The 23,928-nt window shown below is 51.0% G+C and overlaps 1 protein-coding gene across 2 annotated transcripts in view; it reads right to left on the bottom strand.

Annotated features, from left to right (window-relative positions):
- RALB (v-ral simian leukemia viral oncogene homolog B) overlaps positions 1-23,928 on the bottom strand; it is a 75,349-nt gene that overhangs the window by 48,663 nt on the left and 2,758 nt on the right. Inside the window, exon 2 of one of the 2 annotated variants that reach the window (XM_010860808.1) lies at positions 21,269-21,364. The gene's annotated coding sequence lies outside the window, so the exon portion shown is untranslated. Of the gene's footprint in view, positions 1-12,353; positions 12,724-21,268; positions 21,365-23,928 lie in introns of those variants that run through there. The other variant, XM_010860807.1, reaches the window with a different exon arrangement.

The following is a 23,928-nucleotide window of genomic DNA, read 5'->3' as shown; positions in this document are numbered from 1 at the left end:
ATAAGGGAGGGTCAGGCCTGATGTAGAGAAACCAAAGTAAATCACGATGCGGCGGCGCGGGACGCGCGGACCAGGGCATCCCGAGGCGGGACCTCCGCCTGCCGCCGGGACTCGCCAGGCTGATAACACCCCATTAGCAGTAATGCGGCTGTCGGTGCCAGCAATAACTTGGCCCAGGTGACGTACAGGGGCTGGAATTCTCACCCCAGCCGTAGCCTTGATGCAGCAAGTTCAGTGGGCCGATAGGTTTTACACCCACAGTATGTCCCCGTTAAGGTCCTCCAAAGCCGGGGAACTTGTTCTTTGCATCCAAATAGGGTTTGGGTTGATTTTCCTAACCGCCCATTCCTAGAGCTGAGTCCTACCCTCACTCCACTTGCCTCCGTAGGATTTTTGGCCCCACTGGTCCCACAAAAACCTCACGGCATGTCCATCACACACCCTATAGCAATTACTTGTTTAAATGACCGCTTAAAGGTTCGTCTAGTCAAGGCTATGGTTTTTCCTGTGGTCATGTATGGACTGTGAAGAAGGCTGAGTGCCGAAGAATTGATGCTTTTGAACTGTGGTGTTGGAGAAGACTCTTGAGAGTCCCTTGGACTGCAAGGAGATCCAACCAGTCCATTCTGAAGGAGATCAGCCCCTGGGGTTTCTTTGGAAGGAATGATGCTAAAGCTGAAACTCCAGTACTTTGGCCACCTCGTGCGAAGAGTTGACTCATTGGAAAAGACTCTGATGCTGGGAGGGATTGAGGGCAGGAGGAGAAGGGGAAGACAGAGCATGAGATGGCCATTGGATGGCATCACTGACTCGATGGACGTGAGTCTGAGTGAACTCCGGGAGTTGGTGATGGACAGGGAGGCCTGGCGTGCTGCGATTCATGGGGTTGCAAAGAGTCGGATACGACTGAGCGACTGATCTGATCCATAATCTCTAGGGATGGAAACTATCTCTTGTTCAATTTTATATCCACAGTAGCTAGCATCGGTATAATTAATTCTTTCCTTACTGATAATTATACATCAGGGTGCTGTGTGTATTATGAGAGGCTTTGTGCTGTGATTAAATTGCTATGTATAAGCAACAAACAGATTCAGACAGTCTATCAAGAGCTGAAGCAAAAAGCACAGAAGCTTTTACTTAGTCTTTAAGGGGCTTAACAACAACAAAATGTCATGAGACTATCCTAGTGTTACCCTACTATCTTAAGTAGTCTGTTTTGTCCTTCTCATACACATTAGTCTTATATGTGTGTGTGTGTGTTGCTCAGTCGTGTCCGACTCTTTGTGACCCTCATGGACTGTAGCCCACCAGGCTCCTCTGTCCATGGAATTCTCCAGGCAAGAATACTGGAGTGGGTTGCCATTTCCTTCTCCATAAAGTCTTATTTTGCCTGCTCATTATATGACAGAAATTCTGCTGGATGCTATGAGGGATAAGGTAGGAGACTTCACAAAAAGGATAAAGATAATAATACTAAGTGAAGTAAGTCAAAGACAAATGCCATATGATATCACTTTTATATGTGGAATCTAAATTTGTGACACAATTGAACAGAAACAGACATAGAGAACAGATTTGTGGTTGCCAAGGGGATGGAGTGGGAGTTTGGGGTTAGCAGATGCAAAGAATTATATACAGAATGGATAAACAGCAAAGGTCCTGCTGTATAGCAAGGGAACTATAGTCAATATCGTGTGATAAACCATAATGGAAAAGAATACGAAAAAAAATGTATACACCTGCATAAGTGAGTCAGTTTGCTGTACAGTAGAAATTAAAACAATGTTGTAAGTCAACTATCCTTCAATAAAATAAATTTTAAAATAAAAAAATTTTAAAAACAGAAGCTGTCTAGTATTTGTAACCTAGAAGGGGAATCAGATGCAAACTTTTCCTATAAAGTAATGACTAAGCGCACAGGTTTAGAATCAGGAAGCATAGATTCAGAGGAAAGCTCTATCACAGAACTAGCAGTGACGTAATTAGGAAGTTAGCCTCTGGACCCTGCAGACGTGAGGATATAAATGTGATTACTTGTACAGCTCTCAGTACAGTGCCAGGGACTTGATGAGTGCTTAACAAACATTAGCTTCAACCGTGATGGCCACCAAAGGCCAAGACGTACTACTACTAAGTCATTTCAGTCGTGTCTGACTCTGTGTGACCCCATAGACTGCAGCCCACCAGTCTCCCCCATCCCTGGGATTCTCCAGGCAAGAACACTGGAGTGGGTTGCCATTTCCTTCTCCAATGCATGAAAGTGAAAAATGAAAGTGAAGTCGCTCAGTAGTGTCCAACTCCTGTCGACCCCATGGACTGCAGCCTACCAGGCTCCTCCGTCCATGGGATTTGCCAGGCAAGAGTACTGGAGTGGGTTGCCATTGCCTTCTCCCCCAAGATGTACATTCAAGGCTATTATAGGACCCTTTAGGAAGAGCTGTCTCACAGAGGACACAGCCAGGGAACACATCCTACCGGGGATGAGCTCTGAGAGGTAACCTGCCTTGGAAGCTCTGAGACTGTTCCTGTCAGGTCTCAGGGGATTCCCTTGTCTGCTGAGCTTCTCCTGAGGGAACCCTGACTCCCCACATGCCAGGGGCCTGAACAGCAGGGATACAAGATCCCCAACAGGACCCTAAAGGTCACTCTCAGCTACAGAAAGAACATTCTAGATGCTCTCCCACCCCCACACCCCCCGCCCAAAAGCATCAGTTGAGTGTTGTGTGAGTCTTGAGCACCGTCTGACGTATATTTGCACTTCTCCTTCCCAGGTGCTGGGGAGCCTTGACCTTCCAACTCCCTGTGCTTGAGTGACACTATGTCCCGAGTTCTCCGAAGTGATTTGGAAGTGAAAGTGACACACAGATCATTTTGGGTTGGAGAATTTCTCAGTGAGAGACCCATCTCTATAGCCTTGGGAATGTCTGGGAGTGTGGCTGCTCCATCAGCCCAGGCCCCTGCAATGAGAGCAGCCCCTGCCCCACCCCCTGACCCCCAACCCCAACCTGCAATGAACATTTAGCGTGGCTGAGAAATAAACCTTTGTGGCTTGAAGGCACTGAGAGCTGCTGGGTGTTTGTTGGCTGCAAAGCTTAGCCTCCTCTGACTGATGCCAGGCCTTGATGTGTACCAAGCTAGGGGTGTACTGGCGGACGACTCAGACGAGAGAACCAGTGAACAGACAAGCGACTGGAGAATCCCAGATAATTCTAATTTAAATTAGATAACCAAATAATAAACTAAGTTAGATAATTAAATAACTCTAATTTAGAGTGAGTGATCAAGAAAAGTTCCTCTCAGAAGGTGACATTTTAGCTAGGACCTGAAGGATGCAAAGGAATCAATCCCAGGAAAGGTTGGGAGTGAGGGGAAGGAGAAACTGTTTTGAGAATAATAAGCTACACAAACTCCTAAGGCAGAAAAAAGTGTGGTCCTTTTGATAACAGACGGGAGGGTGGAGAGAAAGCCGTGGGCCAGGAGGGAAGTGAGACCACGAGAGGGCAGAGGGAGGCAGGGGCGTCCAGGTTATACGGAGACTGAATTTATTCCAACTGTGACACGAAGCCACTGAGGAGTTTCAAGCCCAGAGGGTGACATGCTTTGATTTAGATTCTGGAAAGACCACTCTCACTGCTGTGTAGAGGATGGGCTATAAGGAGCAGATGTGGGCATGGGGGTTAGAAGGCTGTTACAGGGGTCCAAACAAAGTGAGGTCCACAGGCCCAGAGGTGGGAAGAGAAATCTGCCCTCAGGAAACTTGGGGAGACCGAAGGAGGAAGGGAGCAAAAGCACTGAAGACTAAAAAGAAGATCCTCCTGCCAACTCCCAGAAAAAGCAGAGGCAAGGCTGGAAGTTGGGACCCCCAGCGGTTGACCCCAGGGAGACGGGTGCTCAAAAGCCAGGCAGAAGGAGGGAGGCTGTGGATCGAGCAGCTGGCCTATTTCCTAGAACATAAGCCAGCAGAGCTTATGTTCTGCCATGAGCTGCCGTGTTACATAAATAGATGGTATTAGAAAGAGTCTGACAGCATCCTGGTGGGCCCTGGATACTTGGTGACCACTTCCACTAGAAAAAGAGTGGAACTGCTGAGCTGTAGATGGTGAGGAGCCATTCTCACCTACTGAAGGTTACAGGAAGAATCTACTGTAAAAGCAAAACCAAACAAGGGTTCATCTCCAGCATTCACATCATCTTTCCTCTCTCTGTTTCCTCAGCTCTCAATGCCCTGCGCTTCCTGCTACCTCATCCTCTTCTCAGGAACAGGTCTCAGGGGCTCATTTGCATGCAGGAATAAATGACCAAAGACTGCTCCGCGGGTACCCACTCCTTCCTGGGGGTTTGCATAGTCTAAAACCAAAAGCTGAAGTCTTAGTCTTAGGGGAGGACCAGAGATCTTTAGTTTACACAACAAGGATGGAGTGACTTACCCCTCCCTGGGAAAAGATTTAAGCTCCTGGGTTCTCATTCAAGGTGCCAGTAATGCATTTTTGGGATCCTTTTCCAAAGCCTGGGGAGTAGTCCCAAGCCTTCTTGCCCTTGTAGCCTTCTGCTGGCAGCTACCAACAAAAGTCCCTGGCGCTTGCTTGTTCCCAAATGTATTCAAAATCTTGACTTGCGCGTTCAATTTAGTTCCTGTCATTGAAAAAGACTTCTCAGGTGTGATCTCTACCACTTTTGCCAAGTATTTTATCTAGAACCTCTCTTTCCCCATTACCACTTTCCTATGTGGTCTCTACAGCTCCAGCCCAGTTGCAGGAACTAACCAGGTGTCCCAGGAATTGCTCTGCAGGGAATTAGCTAGGGGAGATGTTTTCATCTTCCAGGAGAAATTAATCCACATGGGAAACATGTTAGAAAAAACTGATTCCTTGCTACTTTGAATAGTTGAATCAGTTGCACTTATCTTTCTGCCATCACAGCTTACCATGAGCTAGCTCCCTAGAAATGAAGACAAGTTTGTCTTGTCATTAAGTAATGTCTTCATCATTATGACTAAACCCCACCACATGCCAGCTCACGCTCTCCGCGTCCAACTTTGTGGACACGTGCTCTGTGCTTCTGAAACTGCACAGAAAACCACTGCCAAGATCCAGTACTGACCTCCAGGTAACCAGAGAAAAACCCCTGGAGAGTGAGTGCTGCTAGGCCCACAAGGGTGAGGAGAAAATGAGATCCAAGTGCCTGCATCCTGTGCTGAGCTCGATCCGCCACGGTCTCCCAGGAAGCCAGCCCCCTCTCACAGGATGAACATGCCCTGCCTCTCTCCCAGCCCAGACATTCTCCTGATCTGCATGAGACCCATGGAGCTAGCCAGCTCTGGGCAGCTAGGCATGCAGACAAGGACACGAGGACACCAAAACCTGAGTTAGGAAGAGGGATGAGGAAATAAGTGATGTCAGCTGTGTAGGGGAGCAAACTTTGCCAACCCAAAATGTGTCTCTTTGGCTTGAAGATTATTTCGAGCTAAAAACAGTCAAGGCCAAAGACTCTGACCCTCCCCCTAACTACTTAAAAGAACTTAGATAGGGCTTCCCTGGCGGTTCAGGGGTTAAGAATCTGCCTTGCAATGCAGGGGACAGTGGTTCGATCCCTGGCCCAGGAAGATCCCACATGCTACTGGGCAACTAAGCCCGTGCACCACAATTACCAAGCCTGTGCTCTAGAGCCCGTGAACCGCAACTACTGAGCCGCAACTACTGAGCGCCCACTACGTGGTGCAACTACTGAACCCCACGTGTCCTAGAGCCTGTGAACCACCACAGTGCACACAGCCTGTGCACCGCAACTCAAGAATAGCCTCAAGGCACCACAACTAAAGAAAGCCCACCTGCAACAATGAAGACTCAGCATGGCCAAAAAAAAACCCAACTCAGATGGAGGAGGACCTGTTGCAGGATGACCCACCGCTATAGAAAAACACAGAACAGAGGACTTCTGCATCCCTATGTCACTGCACAGCTCAGCAGACATTTGTTTACCAAACATTTGCTCGTTTCATCTTCCTAGAAACTATACCTTCCTCCTCTCTGAAGTCCCCACCCTACCCCTTCTCCTCTAGAAAGGCTAACCCTCAACTACCTAACTTGTTCTGGGGCTCCACGTGCTTAGAGAGGCCCTGAATGTATGTAATTAAATTTCATTTCTCTTGCTAATCTCTCCCATGTCTAGTTAACTCTTAGACCAACCAGAACCTAGAAGGGCCAAGGAAAGTCTTTCCTCCCTAGCAGCTCAATGCCTTCTAGGGGCCTGCGCTGCGGAGCCTGTCCTTTGCTCTCTCATGCCCTTTGCTGTGGCCTATGGGGCTGCTATTCCTCACTTTATAGATGAGGACCTTGGGCCTCAGGAGCCCACAGGACCAAAGGGAAGAGCCAGGCTTGGTGCTTGGCCTTGACTGGCTCTGTTCTTGCCCTAGTGCAATCACAGCAATCCTGGTGAGGGGCCCCCCTCCTCTCTACTCCCACCCCCCAACCGCTGCCCCAGCAGTGTGATCCAGGGAACCCCAGGCCTTTTCGTTACCACCTGCTTGCTCCTGGGAGAGGGGCAGAACTGCACTTCAGCCCCTGCCCCAGCAGCTGGGGAGGGGCCCCACAGTCAACCTGCTCTTGCAGCCACTGTCACTCTGCCCCTCCCACCCATAAATGCCAATCCCCCACCCCTCCCCCGCCATGACTTTTTCATGGAACAAGACTTTTTTAACATGCTTTTCTTTTTTATGGATAGCCCCATCTCTTCCCTGCAGCTGTTCCAGAAAGCAGGACAAGGCTACCAGGTCAGAGGTCTGAGGGATGTGGGGTGACTGGCAGGGGATAAGGGACCCCTGAGCCGGGAGACTCTTGCTTTTGTTTTTTTTTTTTTTGTTTGTTTTTGTTTTTTATATATCAGAGGCAGGGGTCATTGGATGTAGAGAATTTCTCAGTCTTCTATTCTTCGTCATTCTGCCCTGATTACATCAGTGGAAACAACTTTATAGTAACTACATGAATGGGAGTTGGGGGCAATGTACCAGGACCTTCTCTAAAGCTCACTAGAAAAGAAGACTCCATCTCTTTTCATGTGCTCATAGCATTATTCTTCTTAAAATTAGGGAAAAAAACCTGGTTAATATAGTTGCAGTTGTAAAGGAATGGTTATTAAAAAATTTGTGTTCAATGGGGAAAAAAGTAGTATTTGCATTAGTACTCTATTTGTAAGTACTTATATTCTCTCGACTCTTGCTTTTGAAAGAAAGCTGACTATTATCAGCAGAATCACCCCCAGCCCCGAGTCTCTCCTCCAGAAGCAAGACCATCAAAATATTACAATGTCTGCTGCAGGGAACCTGGGTGTGGGCCCTGGTCTCAGCATGGCCAAAAAAACAACATCTCTGGGCTGGGGCTTGGGGAACAAGTCCCTTTTCTAGCATCCATTTTTCTGGGGAGTTTTAATTCTTTACAATGGCCAAGAAGAAACTGGGTAGACAGGATCACAATTAAAGCGGCAATGAGGTGAGTATGGCCCCAGGGCTGTAAAGCTGCAGGCTCCCAGGGAGGCTGGGCCCCCAGTGGGACGGTGAGAAGAAGATGGCAAGAGTCACACTCCCAGGACCTCCTTCCAAAACCCACGCAGGAGGCAAATCCAGCCACAATGGGTGACACTCGGGCCAGAATCTGTAGGAAGTAACCTAGGGGGCTGTGCAGACCCCCTGCACACAGGAAGGGCCAAGCAGCCTGAGGCCAGATTCCTGCCCTCTGCCCCTTGGGCCACTGCCCTCACCTTAGACAGGCAGGAGATGAGGCCCAGAGCTCAGGAAGCCACAGGGGTGGATTTGAGGCCATGGGGAGCCTCTCAACTGAGACTGGGGCCTGCCCTGCCCCTCAGCTCTTCAGGCGAGCACATCACCAGGTCCGGGGCTGACTGGTTCACAACACCCTTTGGCATCTTTCATGGAGCACACTCCAAGGGGGAGGTGAAATTTCCTATTCACAGGTAGGTCAGTGAGGTTCAGAGTTCAAACCAGCTGTGCCTCACAAGTCCACACACTCTTTATCCCAGTCCCATGGCAGCAAGGCTCTGTGACCTTGGCCAAGTCACCTCCCCTCTCTGGATCTTGGTTTCCTCTGTCTGGTGACAGTCCCAAATCTGCCGAGCACCTGCTATGGGCCAGAGCTCTGCCAGACACCAGCTGTCAGGGAACAGTGTCTCTCACGTCCTCTGCTCTCACCCCTCCCGTGGGGGTGCCCACACAAGGTGGACACCACTCCTTTGGCAGAGCCAGCTCAGCTCCCTGCTGCTGAGGCCTCCCAAGACTCCTGGCCCCGAAATGTTCTGCTCCCATCTCATCACAGCCTGAAGTCTTCTCTAGGAGCTTTGTTAGAGGAGTTGCTGCCATCTAAACGCAAGGCTAGACAATCTCTCCCCATATGACCTGGTGCTGAAACATGGGAGATCAGGTCCTTTGGTTCACTGGAGGTCTGATGGCTGTTGTCAGCCACTCACATTTAAATATTAATTCCTTTAGTCCCTCCTACAGCTGAGATGTTAAACATCAAAGTGCCTGCTACAATGAAATGCTCGTTAACTAATGAATGGATGGATAGGAAGATGGATGGATGTGTGGGTGGGTAGATGGATGGGAGGATGGGTGGATGGATAGATGGATGGGTAGATGAGTAGATGGCTGGATGGTGAATAGATGGATGGATGGGTGGATGGGTAGATGAATGGATAAGCAGATGGATGGATGAGTGGATGAATGGGTGGATGGGTAGATGGATGGATGAACAGACAGTTGAGTGGATGGACAGGTGGGCAGATGGCTGGGTGTGTGGGTGGGTGGATGGATGGGAGGATGGGTGGATGAATGGGTGGATGGGTAGATGGGTGGGGATAGATGGGCAGGTAGCTGAGTAGATGGAAGGGTAGATGAGTAGATGGATGGATGAATGCAAGAATGGATGGGTGGATGGAAGGATGGATAGATGAGTGAGTGGACAGATGGATGGGTGAGTGGACGGATGGGAGGATGGATGAATGAATGGGTGGCTGAGTGGATGGATAGGTGGGTAGATGGGTGGGAGGATGGATGGATGAGTGGATGGATGGGTAGATGGATGGATGAACAGATAATTGATTGGGTGGATGGACAGATGGGCAGATGGCTGGGTGTGTGGGTGGGTGGATGGATGGGAGGATGGGTGGATGGATGGGAGGATGGATGGATGAACGGGTGGATGGGTAGATGGGTAGATGGATGGATAGATAGATGTGTGGGTAGATGAGCAGATGGATGGATGGATGGATGGGAGGATGGTTGGGTGGATGGAGGGATGTGTAGATGAGTGGGTGGACAGATGGATGGGTGAGTGGATGGATGGGAGGATGGGTGAATGAATGGGTGGCTGGGTGGATGGATAGGTGGATAGATGGGTAGGAGGATGGATGGATGGGTGGATGGGTAGATGGATGGATGAACAAACAGTTGATTGAGTGGATGGACAGGTGGGCAGATGGCTGGGTGTGTGGATGAGGGAATGGAGGAATTGGAGGAATACGATTAGGAGGCTCCACGATGAGAGACTGAACTGGAGACACCCTGATGAGGCAAGTGTGAGGTGGTGGACACAAGAGAAGGGCAGCCAGAGGGTTGTCTGGAGGTGTTGAGATTACAGGCAAGAGACAGAGAAGACACATGACAGAGAAGGCACATGCAGCGACCAGCATGCCAGATCGGGAACACAGACCCCCAACGTTTCAACAGTGGCAGTCCTCCACTGCAGACCCTGCGTGGCACACACAGCAGCACGGCCTGCGGCCCATCTTACTCATACCTAGTGATTAGGGCCCCTGCTGTCGGCCTTGTCAACTCACATGGGGTGGTGGCTTGACCCAAGGCCACCACATATGTCTCAGCAGAGCTGTGACAGGCTGGGCCCAGGCTTTGATGACCAATGGCAGCAGGCCCCTGATCTGGAACACCCAGAGCATCCGTTCACTTGCCCCTCCCTCAGTGGACAAAGTCCCAAGACTACTAAGGCTGCAACATCAACTGGAGATGCAATATTGGGGGCATATCTATACTACAAATTATTCATTGGTGAAATTCAAAATCAGCTACGCATCTTGTATTTTCACTTGCAAAATGCGACAATGCTACCCAAGCCCAGGGGTCTCTGGGTGGGCAGATCTCAATGGTCCACACCCACCAAGTTGTCAAAGCCCCGGCTGCAAGGTTTGCTGAGAAGGCAGGCCTGGACAGAGTGACTCGCTCCCAGGGCATGCAAGAATCCCCCCAGCAAGGATAGCAGGGTTCAGTGAGATGGTGTGCGGCAGCCCTACCCCTCAGGAAGGTGGATGCAGGGAGGCACCTCCAGGTCTTATCCAATCCCAGCCCCTCCTCTAAGACTAACTCTCCTGGATTCAGGCCTCTCTGATCTGTGCACACATTTTCACCACCAATTGCATGGCTCCTTGTACTCTTCTGCTGTCCTTTAGGTTGGAGAAGCCCCAACTGAAATCATTAGACCCCAGAAGACTGAGTGCCTGATGCTACAGCCCAGAGTGATGCGCTGAAGCCAGCTCTCAGTCAGAACGTAAGGCTGACTTATATCCTGGCCTGCAGCAGAGGGACCTCAAGCAAGACATGTCAGGGCTCTGAGCCTCAGTTTTCCTGTCTGCAGGAGAGTCAGCTAACACAAGTAACACAAGATATGGGGTAGAGGGGAGAGTTAAATAACACAATGCAGAGAGCTCGCTGCCAATCCGGCCTGTAGGAGGCCTTGGTTCACATCCATTTCCTATATTTTGTTTTGAATTAATTTATTATTTTTTAACTGTGGTAAAATACACACTATAGGGGACTTTCCTAGTGGCCCAGTGGTTAAGTCTCTGCCTTCCCAAGAAGCAGGTATGGGTTTGCTCTCTGGCTGGGGAACTAAGATCTCACATGCCACACAGCCAAAAAAAAAAAAAAAAACATAAAAAAAACAAAATACACACTATAAAATTCACCATCTCAACCATTTTTAAATGCACAGTTCAGTGGCACTAAGCACATTTACATTCTTGTACAGTCATCACCACCATCCATCTCCAGAACTCTTCCCATTAAACAGTAACTCCCAGGACCCTCCTCCCCACCAGCCCCTGGCTCCCACCCCTCTTAGGGCTTAGCTCCAGGGGGAGCTATGCCTCTATGGATCTGACTCCTATAAGGGGTCTTGTGTAAATGGAATCACACAGTGTCAGTCTTTTGTAACTGGCTCCTTTCACTTCCTTTAACATCCTCAAGGTTCATCCATGTAGTAGCATGTGTCAGAATTTCCTTTCTAAGACTGAGTAGTATTCTATTACATACATATAATAACCATATACATATATATGTATATAGTTATTTCATTCATCCAACAGTGGACACTTGGGGGCGCTTCCGCCTTTTGGTTATTATGGATGCTGCTGCTGTGGACACAGCTTTCAAATATCTCTTTGAGACCCTGCTTCCAAATCTTTAGGTTTCACACCCAGAAGTGGAATTGCAATCATACGGTACTTTTTAACTTCTTGAGGGACCTCATGCTCTTTTCCACAGTGGGTGCACCATTTCACATTCCTGCAAAAGTGTGGAAGGGTTCCACTCTCTCCACAGCCTCGCCCACCCTTACTTTCTGCTTTTTCATAGTCGTTATCCTAGGGGCTTGAGGGGAGCCAGTTCCCCCTATTTCTGGACCTGCTCCCAGCAGGAAGTTGTGGCTGTTAGTCCTGTCAATCTGTCCTGAGCTTCCTCCCCTGGTACTCTGGGTCCCTGGGAGGCAAACAGACTTTCTCTCTCCCTGCGAGGACCACTGACTTTGCTCCTAGTTCCCCAGAGGGATCTTCTCGCTCCCCTTGGAGCTAAGCCCTCACTGTCCCACCCAAAAGCAGTCGGAGTAGCAGCTGGAAGTCCCACCATAAGGACACCATTTCCCCAAGTCCCCAGCACTCACACTCGATGCCTGGAAGCCACCCCCTCACTAACCCAGCAGCACACAGGGCAGAAGGCACGACCATGGCTGGCATGTGGTCAAGGTAAACACTACTGGAGGGAAGGGCCTGGAATGATCCAGAACAAGATTGGGAAGGGGGCCTGTGTGTATCCTGCTGTTCTTTACATTAAGGGGGATGCTTCAGCAGGACTTTGGAGCCACGGAGACCTGGGTTCAAATCCCAGCCCTACCAATACCTGCTGTGTGACGCCACGAAAGCCCCTTCATCTCTCTGGGCTTCTCCCTGTGAGAAGGCCAACACCTAAATCCCGGGGGCACCATGCAGCCTGGCACTCGCTGCACCCACCCGCCTGCCTCTGTTTCACACAGAAACTGCCCTCTGCCCACTCTTACCACCAGCTGCCGAAATCCTCCTCCACGTTCAGACCATCAGAAGGAGCAAAGCGCTAGACTGGAAGGATAACACCCTCCTCCTCTGACTCGGGCTGGCCGGTTCCAAAGGGGAAAAAACAAGCCCTCTGCAGCCCCACCTCCACTTCATCCTTTCTTTGTGTTCAGGCTTCTAAGGAAACAAAGGGCCCCACGGTGGTTTCCTTCCAGGGTCCCCCCTCCCTCCCAAAATTCCCCAAAGGCTGCCAAACTCGGTGAGAAGAAAAGTAAACCATTTCCTGGAGGAGGCCAGCACATTTCAGACATGGAACAGACACGGCTGCCCCTGTGGTCACCCCCTCAGCCCCTCCACCTTTAGACACACGTCACCTGGGCCACACACCCATTAGCACGTGGCCTCCCGGAATGTGCTGAGATGCCCAAAGATAACGTGATGGGAGTGGAGACAGTCACCCCCACCAGGCTTGTTGCTCCTGCCCCCACCAAATCCTGGACCCCAAACATATGAGGGGCGGGGGTAGACATGATCGGGCACTCACTGAACAACCGGAGACTCCAGCATCCAATAAGCAGTCATTTCATGATGCTATGCCGACCACATGCCAGTGGCTGGGCACTGTGCCGGGAATTCAGGCCCCTGGGACCGGGGGGAGCCTAGGGATAGGGACCCAGAGAAGGCGCCACCTGCTCTGCCCCTTCCCCTTTCCCCATGTGACTGGTGCTCAGAGCTCTGCCCACTGGAGCTGAGACAGCAGGGAAAGCAGGCAGAAAAGTGAAGTCCAGAAAGCAGCCGGCACCCAGTAGACAGACACAGAGGGTGTTGGGGTAGGACTGGAATTCAACCCAAGCAAGTGGGCAGGCACAGGGGAAGGGAAGCTGGGGTCCTTCCATCTTCCTTCCCTAGTCCGAGTACAAAACATCTCTGGAAAGGGCTCCAAATGCTCCCCTTTTCATCCCAGGATGGGTGACAGGGGCAGGAAGGCCTGGACCAGAGTCTCTCCCAAAGCCTCCAGTCTCTTCCCCTTTCCCCTCCTTCCACTCCCTCCTGCCCCTCCACAATCAAGGCCTGGCCTTGTCCCCTCAACAACTTCCAAGACCTCCTTGTCTCCCAGGCAAGTCCCAGATCCCAGCCTCCTCCTGCTCCCTGATAGCACCCAGCACCCGGAGGGGCACCCCTGTCATTCACCCCCCTCCGCCTCCCTTCCCTCCCCTGGAGCTCCCCATTATCTACTCCTCAGTCCTGGGAGAGGTGAGGTGCCCCCTCCTCCAGTGTCTTCCACCTGAGTGGCCTCACGCCTGGTGTAGAGCAGGAAAGACTGATGGCTTTATTTAGCACCTATTGTGTGCTGGTGCTTCCACGAAGGTCACGGCAAACAATCTTCATACTCGATTCCCGACATGGTACTGTCCCATCTTACAGAGCAGGAAACCAAGGTCTTGAATGAGGAGCAGGTTTCAGAGAACTTCAGGGCGAAGTGGAAATGCAGCAGAATGAAGCAGGTGGCCAGGTGTGTCCCATGGCAGGTGGAGCTTTGCAGAACCAGGCTAGAAAAAGCAAAGAGGATCCTGCCAAACACAAGGGTGGGAGAGGAGGAGGAGGGCACTGGAGGCCGGGGTGCTAAGAGAAACAAAGGCTGAGGGTGGGGAAGCCCAGGAAGGGGCGGGCAAGGCTGAACAGGGCTGTCTCAGAGAAATTGGAATGGCTTTAGCAAGTCCAGCAGGGCAAGGACGGCACGCTGTGGACACAGGGCAATGTGGGGGCAGTGGGAGGTGGTGTTTCAGAGTTGGGGAGCTCTTGCTGACAACCCCACATGGAAAGCCCTGCCCAGGGGGCTGCGGGGCCAGCAGGAGAAACCCGAACATCCCAGCCTCCAGAGATGGCTCTGGAAGGCAAAGCCACTATCACCACCCTTCCACAGCCCATCTCTGCCTCCCCCAGGAGTCCTCCCACGCTCAGTAACCTCTGACTCAGCTTCTCTCATCTTCGGCCCTGGTCTCTGTGACTGCAGTCAGAGCTCCTATGAGGGGTGTATGTTGGGGGTGGGGGTGGGGGAGTGTACCTATCTGTACACAGGCATGAGCCAGGGTGGGCCTGGTGGACTCTTTCGCTGAGGCCCACCCACCATCTGTACCCAGCTCTGGCTTCAACAAGCTCAGCCCCCTGACTGGTTGCAGCAGAAGTCCCTGCACCCCTACCTCTCTGCCAGGGAGTACATGCCCCCACTGCATGTGGAGAGTGACCGTCAGCCCAGTGACCAAGGAAGGACACCTGTCTTGAAATGGTTGCCAAACCCACCCAAAGGAAATGACCATAGACAGAGGAGGCCTGTCTAGGCCCCCCATAGACAATTTGGGGGGCGTCCCAAGTCATGCTCCCTGCACTTGTCCCAGAGCCATCAGAGGGCAGCCCCAGACACTGAGTCTGCACGGAGGCCAGGCAGCCAGCACACCACTGCCTCTGCCGGCAAGGCTCCCCAGGGAACCTGGCTCTAACCTTAGCTGATACCTCAGCCCTCACCTTGACCACGTGATACAGCAGCCCTGGAACTGCCCGGGCTGATGCGCCTGTTGCTTGGGGCACAGGAAATGTGGGTCTGGGGGAAAGTACAGAGGAGGCACAGTTGCCTGGAGAGCTCCTCGCCTGGATTCAGCCCTGCTGCTCTGGGTGGGGGTAAGGCATCTCGGGGGTGGGGGGCCCGGCCCGCTTGGCAGCAGCCGATCCCAAGCAATAGCCACAGCATACACCCTGCACCTTCCATCTCACAAGAGCACAAAGGTCTGGCCATACCGCTGGGAAGACGACTTCCCCTCAAGCCCCACATCAGTTGGGCTTTGGATTCCACAACCCAACTGCTGAGTCAGCACTCCTGAGTGTCCTATAAGGGCTTAGATGGGGAGGCCGTGACCCCAAAGCTGAAACTGTCAGATACCTGTGCCCACCTGTGCGATGTGCCTGGACTGGCACAGGCCATATAAGTGTCTGCTATGATTTATCTTAAGAGAGGAGTCCAGCTGTGTCCAAATGAGAGATTAGTGCAAACTAAAAGCTTGAGAATCCCACTCAGCCATAGAAAAGGATAAAATAATGCCACTTGCAGCAGCACGTATGGACACAGAGATTGTCCTATCGAGTAAAGTAAGTCAGAGAAAGACAGATACCATATGATATCGCTTGTATGTGAAATGTAAAATATAACACAAATGAACTTATCTATAAGACATACACAGAATCACAGACATAGAGAACAGACTTCTGGGTGCCCAGGGAGAGGGGGTGGGGAGGGATGGACTGGGACTTCGGGGTGAGCAGATGCAAACTATTATCTACAGAATGGACAAACAACAAGGCTCCACCATAGAGCCGTGTGCCGCATAGCTCCTACAGGGAACTATATTCAGTATCCTGGGATGAGCCATAATGGAAAAGAATATGGAAAAGAAAGTACATACGTGCATAACTGAGTCACTTTGCCGTACCGTAGAAATTAGCATGACGTTGTAAATCGACTATACTTCAATAAAAAAAAAAAAAAAGCTTGAATCCAGCCCAAGGTGTGTGGACATTGGTACCACGGGTCTCCACCCTCTCCTTCGCCACCTAGAGACAGGCCCCGGCTCTGAGGAGCAGCAGTTTCCTGTGTGAGCCCTGCCACCTCCCTCGTGGACCGACTGCTACAGCAAGCCCCCTTGTCATTCATGGTCATCAGGTTCTTATCACAGACCCAAAAAATAAGATTCCCTGGAGGGGGAAATGGCAACCCACTCCAGTATTCCTGCCTGGAAAATTCCACGGACAGAGGAGCCTGGCGGGCTACAGCCCTTGGGGCAGCAATGAGTTGAACACAGCTAAGTACACAGACACAAATAGTAACTGTCCTACCAAAGCGGCAGTGAAACCCTACTCCCTTCTCCAAAGCTGCAAAAAAGAGAGACAAGGACCAGGTTGGCAAGGAAACACTGCAGCCGGCAGCGGCCTGCCCGGGCTCTGTTGCAAGGACTCACTGCGTGAAGATAACAGGAAGCAAGACTGCTTTCCACACAGGAGGGTGGCTAACAGCTAGGGACGGCTTCCCCACACGTCAGGACTGTCCCAGGGCTTCCCAAGCCTGCCTTCAGCCAGTCCCATGGCTGCCCTCCTGAGTCCCTGCATCACCTCATCTTACAGTAAAGAGAAAAGAGGTACCATGACTGAGCTGTGTGCCCAGTAAGCAGCAAAGGTGGGATCTGGACCAGGGCTGCCCCAGAGAAAACTCAGCCTTGAGCTCACAGCGCTACCACCAACCAGACAGAGAAGCTGCCCCAGGGGCACAAGGCCAGGAAGCAGCTTGGCCAGGAGACGGGGGTAGGATAAGCTGATGGGCCACAAGACAGTGGGCCACGGAGCTGGAAGCAGCAGGGCCCCAGACCATGCCCCTCACCGGCTCTGCTGAGGGAACAGCCTGACGTCAGTGCCTGCTGTGTGTGCTGAGAAGCCAAACCCAGCCTGGGTCTGAGCCCTGCTGCCCCCACCGCATCTCCCCTGGTCCCTGTGTTCAGGTGGAAATGCAGGAGTGATCCATGCAGACCTCTCCACTGAAAGGTGAGGACGTCACCCGAGGTCAGAGCTTTGCTCACGGGAAGCAGGCAGTCTGCTGGCTGGACCTGCGCTCCCTGGGATAGAAACAGGAACGTCAACTCACAAGAAAAGGAGGAGTGTCACCCTCCCCCTTCCCTGGCAGCTGTGACCCAGATGGGTGAGCAGGACTCCCAGCAACCCGGGCCTTGCGGGAGGGACAAAGACCCTTCCCAGCATCTTCTCAAAATCCCACCCAGAAGCACCGTCTGTGTTATTATTTCAGAAAAAGGGTTCCTATCCACTCCTCTGTTCTCCCAAGGTCAATACACACTTTTTTTTCTTAATGGTGAGACATGGTCATGCAGGAAATGATTCTTTAAAAACAACTTCTCACCAGCTGTTTGGCAGAATCCCTCCAGGATTTTTCCTAGGAGTACATTGACTTTGGAGAAGGTGATGGCACCCCACCACAGTACTCTTGCCTGGAAAATCCCATGGACAGAGGAGCCTGGTAGGCTGCAGTCCATGGGGTCGCTAGAAGTCAGACATGACTGAGCGACTTCCCTTTCACTTTTCATTTTCATGCATTGAAGGAAACGGCAACCCACTCCAGTGTTCTTGCCTGGAGAATCCCAGGGACGGGGGAGCCTGGTGGGCTGCCGTCTATGGGGTTACACAGAGTCGGACACCACTGAAGTGACTTAGCAACAGCAACATCCGACTTAGCGCAAGCCAGAATGACGTTCTGTCTCCTCCCAGAACTTTGTGCAGATAAGGCAGCGCTGTGCAGTGACCCCAGGGTGTACAAGCCAGCCGTGACCTTGGTCAGGCACTTGGTCTCTCTGAGCGTCAGTGTCCTCCTTGGAATGTGGGCAAACCTCCCCCTCCCCCACGTGAATAAAGCAAGTTCTTCTTACTGTTATCACTGCCATGGTCACTGTCATTATATGTGAAAGTGAAAACTGTTTTCTGGCCTCTTGCTTCCAGAGACCCTCTCAGCCTGAAACGCCTGCTATTTACTTCTAAATGTGTATGTGTTTTTCATTAAAAAAAAAAAAATCCTAGGTCTTCTTCATACCTCTGCCCCCACACACCCCAGCTCCCAACCATGTCCTTGGTGATGTTCCCTTTTGCTGATACATCGTTGTGACGGGCCTGACAATCAGGAAAACCATTTCACTGAGTTTTAAATTTCACCCACTTAGAAACTGTAAAGTAAAACCTCTTTTCTCCAACCTCTGCTCTGTAAAAGCACTTGGGGTTCAAGAAATTATCTATCTTCATGGGGGAAATCTGCAAGTGCTGATTTGCAATAGGAATTCATCACGTGAGCAGTAACTCACCGCCCTGAGGGCTCCCTGGATAACCCTGGAAAGTTTATAGATATTTCTGGCAATTCAGAAAGAACCTCAATGATGGTAAATAATTTTTATGTTCTTACAAGACAAAAAGCCAAAACCAACAGGAACTCTGCAGAATTTCATCTTCTTTGCTATAAAAGAAGGAGGGATTGCTTGGTCTTGGTTTTCATCCTGTAATGCAGGGATCCCCAACCCCAGTACCAATCCATGGCCTGTTAGGACCTGAGCCTCACAGCAGGTGAATGGTGGGCGAGCGAGCCAAGCTTCTCCTGTATTTTCAGCTGCTCCCCACAGCTGTGCGAGAATTCTTCTATAACCATCTCGCCCTACCCCCAGCTATCCGCGGAAAAATTGTCTTCTGCGAAACCAGTCCCTCACACCAAAAAGTTTGGGGGACTGCTACTGTAATGTATCCCCAGCCTCAAAAACACATTTTCCATTTACATTCAGCTGATTCATGGTGAGAAAGCAGCCCAGGTCTGACGTTTGCTGTTCTCCTCTCCTCAAAGACGACCGCCAGGGCAGGGCACTGGGCGGCGTCTAGAGACTTAGTTCTAGACTGAGTGGCCCCCCGCCTTGTTGTTCCATTACCTGAGTCAGACCAGGGGACCCGCCCCATCTCTGATGACAGCAGGTGAGTTCTGGACCAGGTGCTCCCATGGCAGCACAGGGCACTTGATGGGGACAGAAACACAGACTCTAAGGAGCAACCCCTGGTGGCTCAGTTGGTAAAGAATCTGCCTGCAATGCAGGAGACCCAGGTTCAACCCCTGGGAGGGGAAGATCCCCTGGAGAAGGAAATGGCAACCCACTCGAGTATCCTTACCTGGAAACTCCCATGGACGGAGGAACCTGGTGGGCTACAGTCCACGGGGTCGCAGAGTCAGACACGACTCAGCACTAAACCTACCACCAAGGACTAAGACAACCTGTCAGAGGTCAGCTGGCCGGGGGTTCTGAAAGCTTGCCGCACACTGGTATCAAGGGAGCTTTAAAAACTTTGGATTCTGAACCCAACCTGCAAGGACTCTGATTTGGGGTGTTGGGGTTGAGTTGAGGGATTTGCTTGTTTAGCCAGCAGCGCTGCATTGGGAGACCCCCGCCCTGTCCTGGTCCCTTTAACTGATAAAACAGACCTGGGTCCAGGTGGAGAAATGAATTAGGTACAGTCACCTGGGCTTATTTACACTACAGAAGTTCCCCTTTAGTTGTTACCTGTGCCCCCTGCAAGCGTGACCCCCTCCCCAAGCGTGACTCTGTCTTCGCTTCCTGCGAAGACATCCTTCTCTGAGCCTCAGCACAGGTGAGAGGGGGCAAGCAGCGGGTACGCACACATGGTGGTTGTTGCCCGAATGTGCCAGCCCTGCATCTCTATCAGCCCACCTTTATCCTATGAGGGGCAAAGTCATCATCCCCATTTCACAGACGCTGGGTCGTCTGGTCAAGGACACATATCTGCATAAATGACAGAACTGAGCTTTGAATCCAGATGGTCCCTTCTGCGGTTCATGCTTAAATCCACTGGGGGCCTCCGGCATCCATCTAGTTCAGGGTTCTGTTCCAGCCTCCTCCTCCCTCATCTCTCAGCCAGCCCAATCTTCACCCGACAGCTTATTCCCAATGCTTCTCTTTCTCTCATTTTCAGCTGCCATTTAATTAGCTTCAGCCCAGGGACCTCTGGTCCACTCTCTGGCTCTTCCAGGGTTGCTCTGTGTGTCATGTCTGTGCCATGTGACTGTACGGCTAAGTGAGCAGTCCTTGGGGTCAAGGCCATAGGGCCCAGCACACAACCGTCCTGGGAGGTGCCCATGGCAGAGTGACGGTGGATGGCCTGAAGCCCAAGTGCAGAGCCAGGCTCAGTCCCAGCTGCCCCCAGAGGGGTATGCGCAGACACACAAACCCATGATGTCCCTGAGGCAGCCATGGGGCTAGCAGTCAAATGAGGCCAGAGAGATGGGAGGAGGGAGGCTGGTCAACCAGGCCTCAAAGGGCATGGGAAGGCGCTTGGCTTCAGTCCTGAGAAATGAGAAGCTGCCAAAGCTTTGTGGCAGGGAGACTCCACCCTGTGACCCACTGTCTCCATGTACCGGGCAGGCCAGACTGATGGGCCCCTAAAGGCAAGAACCTCATACAGTTCCTGGGGTCACTGAGTGATAGGCAGAGGCATTTCTTGTACTTGTTGGTTTGTTTATTATCATTTGCTACTTTGCACCAGTTAGAAGAAGAATGAGAGGTACTCCAGAGTGAAATCATGAGTTAAAGCTGACAAATGTCTTGCTTCTGCCCCAGTAAACACATCACTCATGACACATGCTTCCACAATTTATGATAAAGCCAGGAGAGAAGAGGAGTGAGGATTAACCCTATGCCATAGAAGACTTTTGGGGGAGTAAATTAACTGTACATGAGACGGGGAGAAGAAGATTTAGATTTCACATGTGAACTGTTGAAAATATTCTGGTAGTGCCGATTTAAGTACAAACAATGGATTTTGAGTGGCCTACCATTTTTTGAACAATATCCCATCGTTCAGGAAGCTTCTTGCCCACAACTACAAAAAAAGGTTTGAATTAATGAAGTTTAGCTATATTTGGATGCCTCAAAATAAACTGGAATTTGGAAAAGACCCTGATGCTGGAAAGATTTAGGGCAGGAGGAGAAGGCAGTGACAGAGGAGGAGATGGTTGGATGGCATCATCAACTCAATAAACATGAGTTTGAGCAAACTCTGGGAGATGGTGAAAGAGAGGGAAGCCTGGCATGCTGCAGTCCATGGGGTAACAAAGAGTCAGACATGACTTAGTAACTCAACAATAACAACAACAAATTAAATAATCCCAGGGCTCGGTTTATGGGTTCCTAATATTTGGAGGTTACTGTGATTGACCCCCAAATTAAACCAATGATCCCACACACGCGTCAAAACCAGTCCTGGTTTTTAGTTGACTTTCAATCTTCTGCAGCCCGACACCTGAGTCTACATTTGACTGGGGCCTTTTTACCTTATTAACGTTATCCTTCACCTTTGTGGAGTTTTACAGATGGAAAGCACTCGACCAGCTGCTCTCGGTAGTGGCAGGTTCGTACTGATTCTGTTTCTGCAAAGACAACCAGAAGAAAGAAGACTCAACCTCTAAAAACATTAGACTTTATATGTCAAGAGCCTTAGGAATATTCATTCCTTCAATCCAGCAATTAGATTTTGGGGAATTACCCGTAAGAAACTGAGTGCAGAAGAAGCTACGTGGAGTAAGAAAGACAACAGCGCCTCTTATCTTAGAAAAGAACAGGAAGAACCCCAAGATGCAGCAAGGGAACAGGTGAGGAAAGCTAGGGACAACCCCGTGGGGCCACTAAAAAGACGCTCACGATGAATTTATGGGAACCCGAGATGGTTCTCTTTATGTTATTTCATCACCTTGGAGACATCATTGATTATAAGACATACAACTGTTTCATGTATCATGAAAGAAAAAGAATCTCAGGCTGGGGCAGCTAGTAAGAGGCATCTAAGTAAAATTGGGACACCCTCCCCCTCCACCCCCCCGCAAGGGCTATTCCCTGCCAGATGTAGGGAGGGAACAAAATTAGCCCTGAGAACATGAACAAGCCAGGACTCAGGCAGGCTGGAGTCTGAGTTTGCACTAACGCCATGGCCTAAAAACACCACGGCCTAAAAACACCGCGGGTTGCAACTGAATGTACGTGAAATTTAATGCAAAGTGCTCTCAAGTTGACAGTGCCCCCCAGGCGACCATCAGAAGCCAACAGAACCCCCTTTTGGAAGAGCTGGATTTCAAAACAGGCCGACAGTGCTTGTAAGACACTTGTAAGACAATTGGGCAGTCAATTCATGACTCAGAGATGTGAAAATAAGTGAGTTGCAGGATTAACGTTAAGCAAAAATGCAGACTAAAATGGTACTTGGATAATGAAATGTCTTGCAGAGGTGACCATGTGCAATGAACTAAAGTGTTAATAGTGATTTTGTGTAGGTAGTAAGAGGAGAGCTTTCCCCCTCTCTCTCTAAACAACTCATTTTCTAGATTTTCCTAAAGCAAGCATGTATTTAGTGACCATAGAGGAACAGGAGAAATAAAACAGGGTGATGTACATAGGGAGCGAGTGATCGGGGAGGGCTTCTTGGAGGTGATTCCTGAACTGGGAAGGGGGGCAGCAAAGGAGTAGTCAGAGCTGTGCAGCTTCATCCCACATCAGGTTGGGGCCCAGGTTATGGGGCAGATGCTGGATATGTATTTGTTAAATGAATACACAAGTTGAGGAAAATCTGCTAAAACATGAGCCTAAGTCTCCAGGGGCCTCAATCAGAGTCTGGCTCTTCAGTGGGCCCATTCTCACTGGACTGAACTGCTGCACAGGGCCAGGCTACCAGCTGGGCCAACAGCATGACCCAGGAAAGTCTGCGGCTGAGAACTATAGTTGTGTCTAGTTTCCCCATCTGTGAAATGAGGGTCCTGCCTCTGCCATCCCATGAACTTCAGATGATACAGAGCTTTGAAATGTTGAGCCCAGTGCACCTGAAGGGCTGGGGTGCTCCAGGGTGTACTCCTGGGAGGCCAGACTCCTCCCTGTAGATGCAGCATCTGAGCTTTAGACAAGCTGCTCTGCTCCATCGCTCAGCACACGGGAAAGCTGCCACATCAGCGGCGTCCTGCTTGCCTTCCTGTGCTTTCCTGGACACGTCTACTGCATATAGGCCTGAGCTAGCAACTGCGGACACAAAGATGAAAGTGGGGCCCTGCCCTCAGGGCGCCAGGAACAGCCAGGCAAGCAAGGATAGGGCCCCAATGCCTGGTGGTGTGAGCTCCAAGACTGACCACCTGGCAGGGAGGACAGGCTTCTCGAAGGAGGCATGCCTCCTCTAAGGCCAAAACAGAGACCAAGGTCACCAACAGGACAGGATAAGTGAGTGTGTTCTGAGTTTTTATACATTGTTTCACTTTACACTTACAATTCTATGAGTTCATCTCCATCTCACTGAGGGGACTGGAGGTGGGAATACTTGCCAAGGCCACGGAGCTTGGAGACAACAGCACCAGGGTTCACAAGTCACCTGGGAGATGGAGGGGACCACAGAGCACCGGGGCGCCAAGGGTGACACAAAGGGCCACGTGGGCTGTGGCTTCCTTGTGAAGAAGCTGAGGTGAGCAAACCCAAATGGGTCTGAAAGGGAAAATGTCCCTGGGCCTTCTGTACAGATCATTCTCTGGCCCAAGTCACTACTAGGAGGACATTCAGACAGGGACCCTGTCTCCTGGGGCCAGACTCCTGCCCTGGTCCAGCTGCTCAGGGGAACTGACCGTCCAGCAGGGTCCAATGCGATCACGAGTCCTTAAAAACAGAAAAGGCAGCAGAGATGCAGTAGGAGAATGAGCCACAGCAATTCAAAGTGGAAGAATGATGAAACCCAATGCTGGTGGCCGTGAAGGGGGCAACTGACCAGGAACGGGTGGCCAAGAGCCATCCCTGGCTGACAGCTGGCACGGAAAGGGGAGCCTCAGTCCCACAGCTCCAGGGAACTGAATGCAAAGAAGCTAAATGAACCCAGAAGCTGATTCTCATCAGGGCCTTTCAGAAGGGAATGAAGCCCTTGATTCTGGCCTGTGAGACTTGAACAAAGAACCCGCTGAGCACCCCGTGC

The sequence above is a fragment of the Bison bison genome, unplaced genomic scaffold (assembly GCF_000754665.1).
Source record: "Bison bison bison isolate TAMUID 2011002044 unplaced genomic scaffold, Bison_UMD1.0 scf7180017864471, whole genome shotgun sequence".
Taxonomy (NCBI): domain Eukaryota; kingdom Metazoa; phylum Chordata; class Mammalia; order Artiodactyla; family Bovidae; genus Bison; species Bison bison.
The sequence above is the reverse complement of the archived record's forward strand: the minus strand, read 5'-3'. Positions and strand labels throughout refer to the sequence as shown.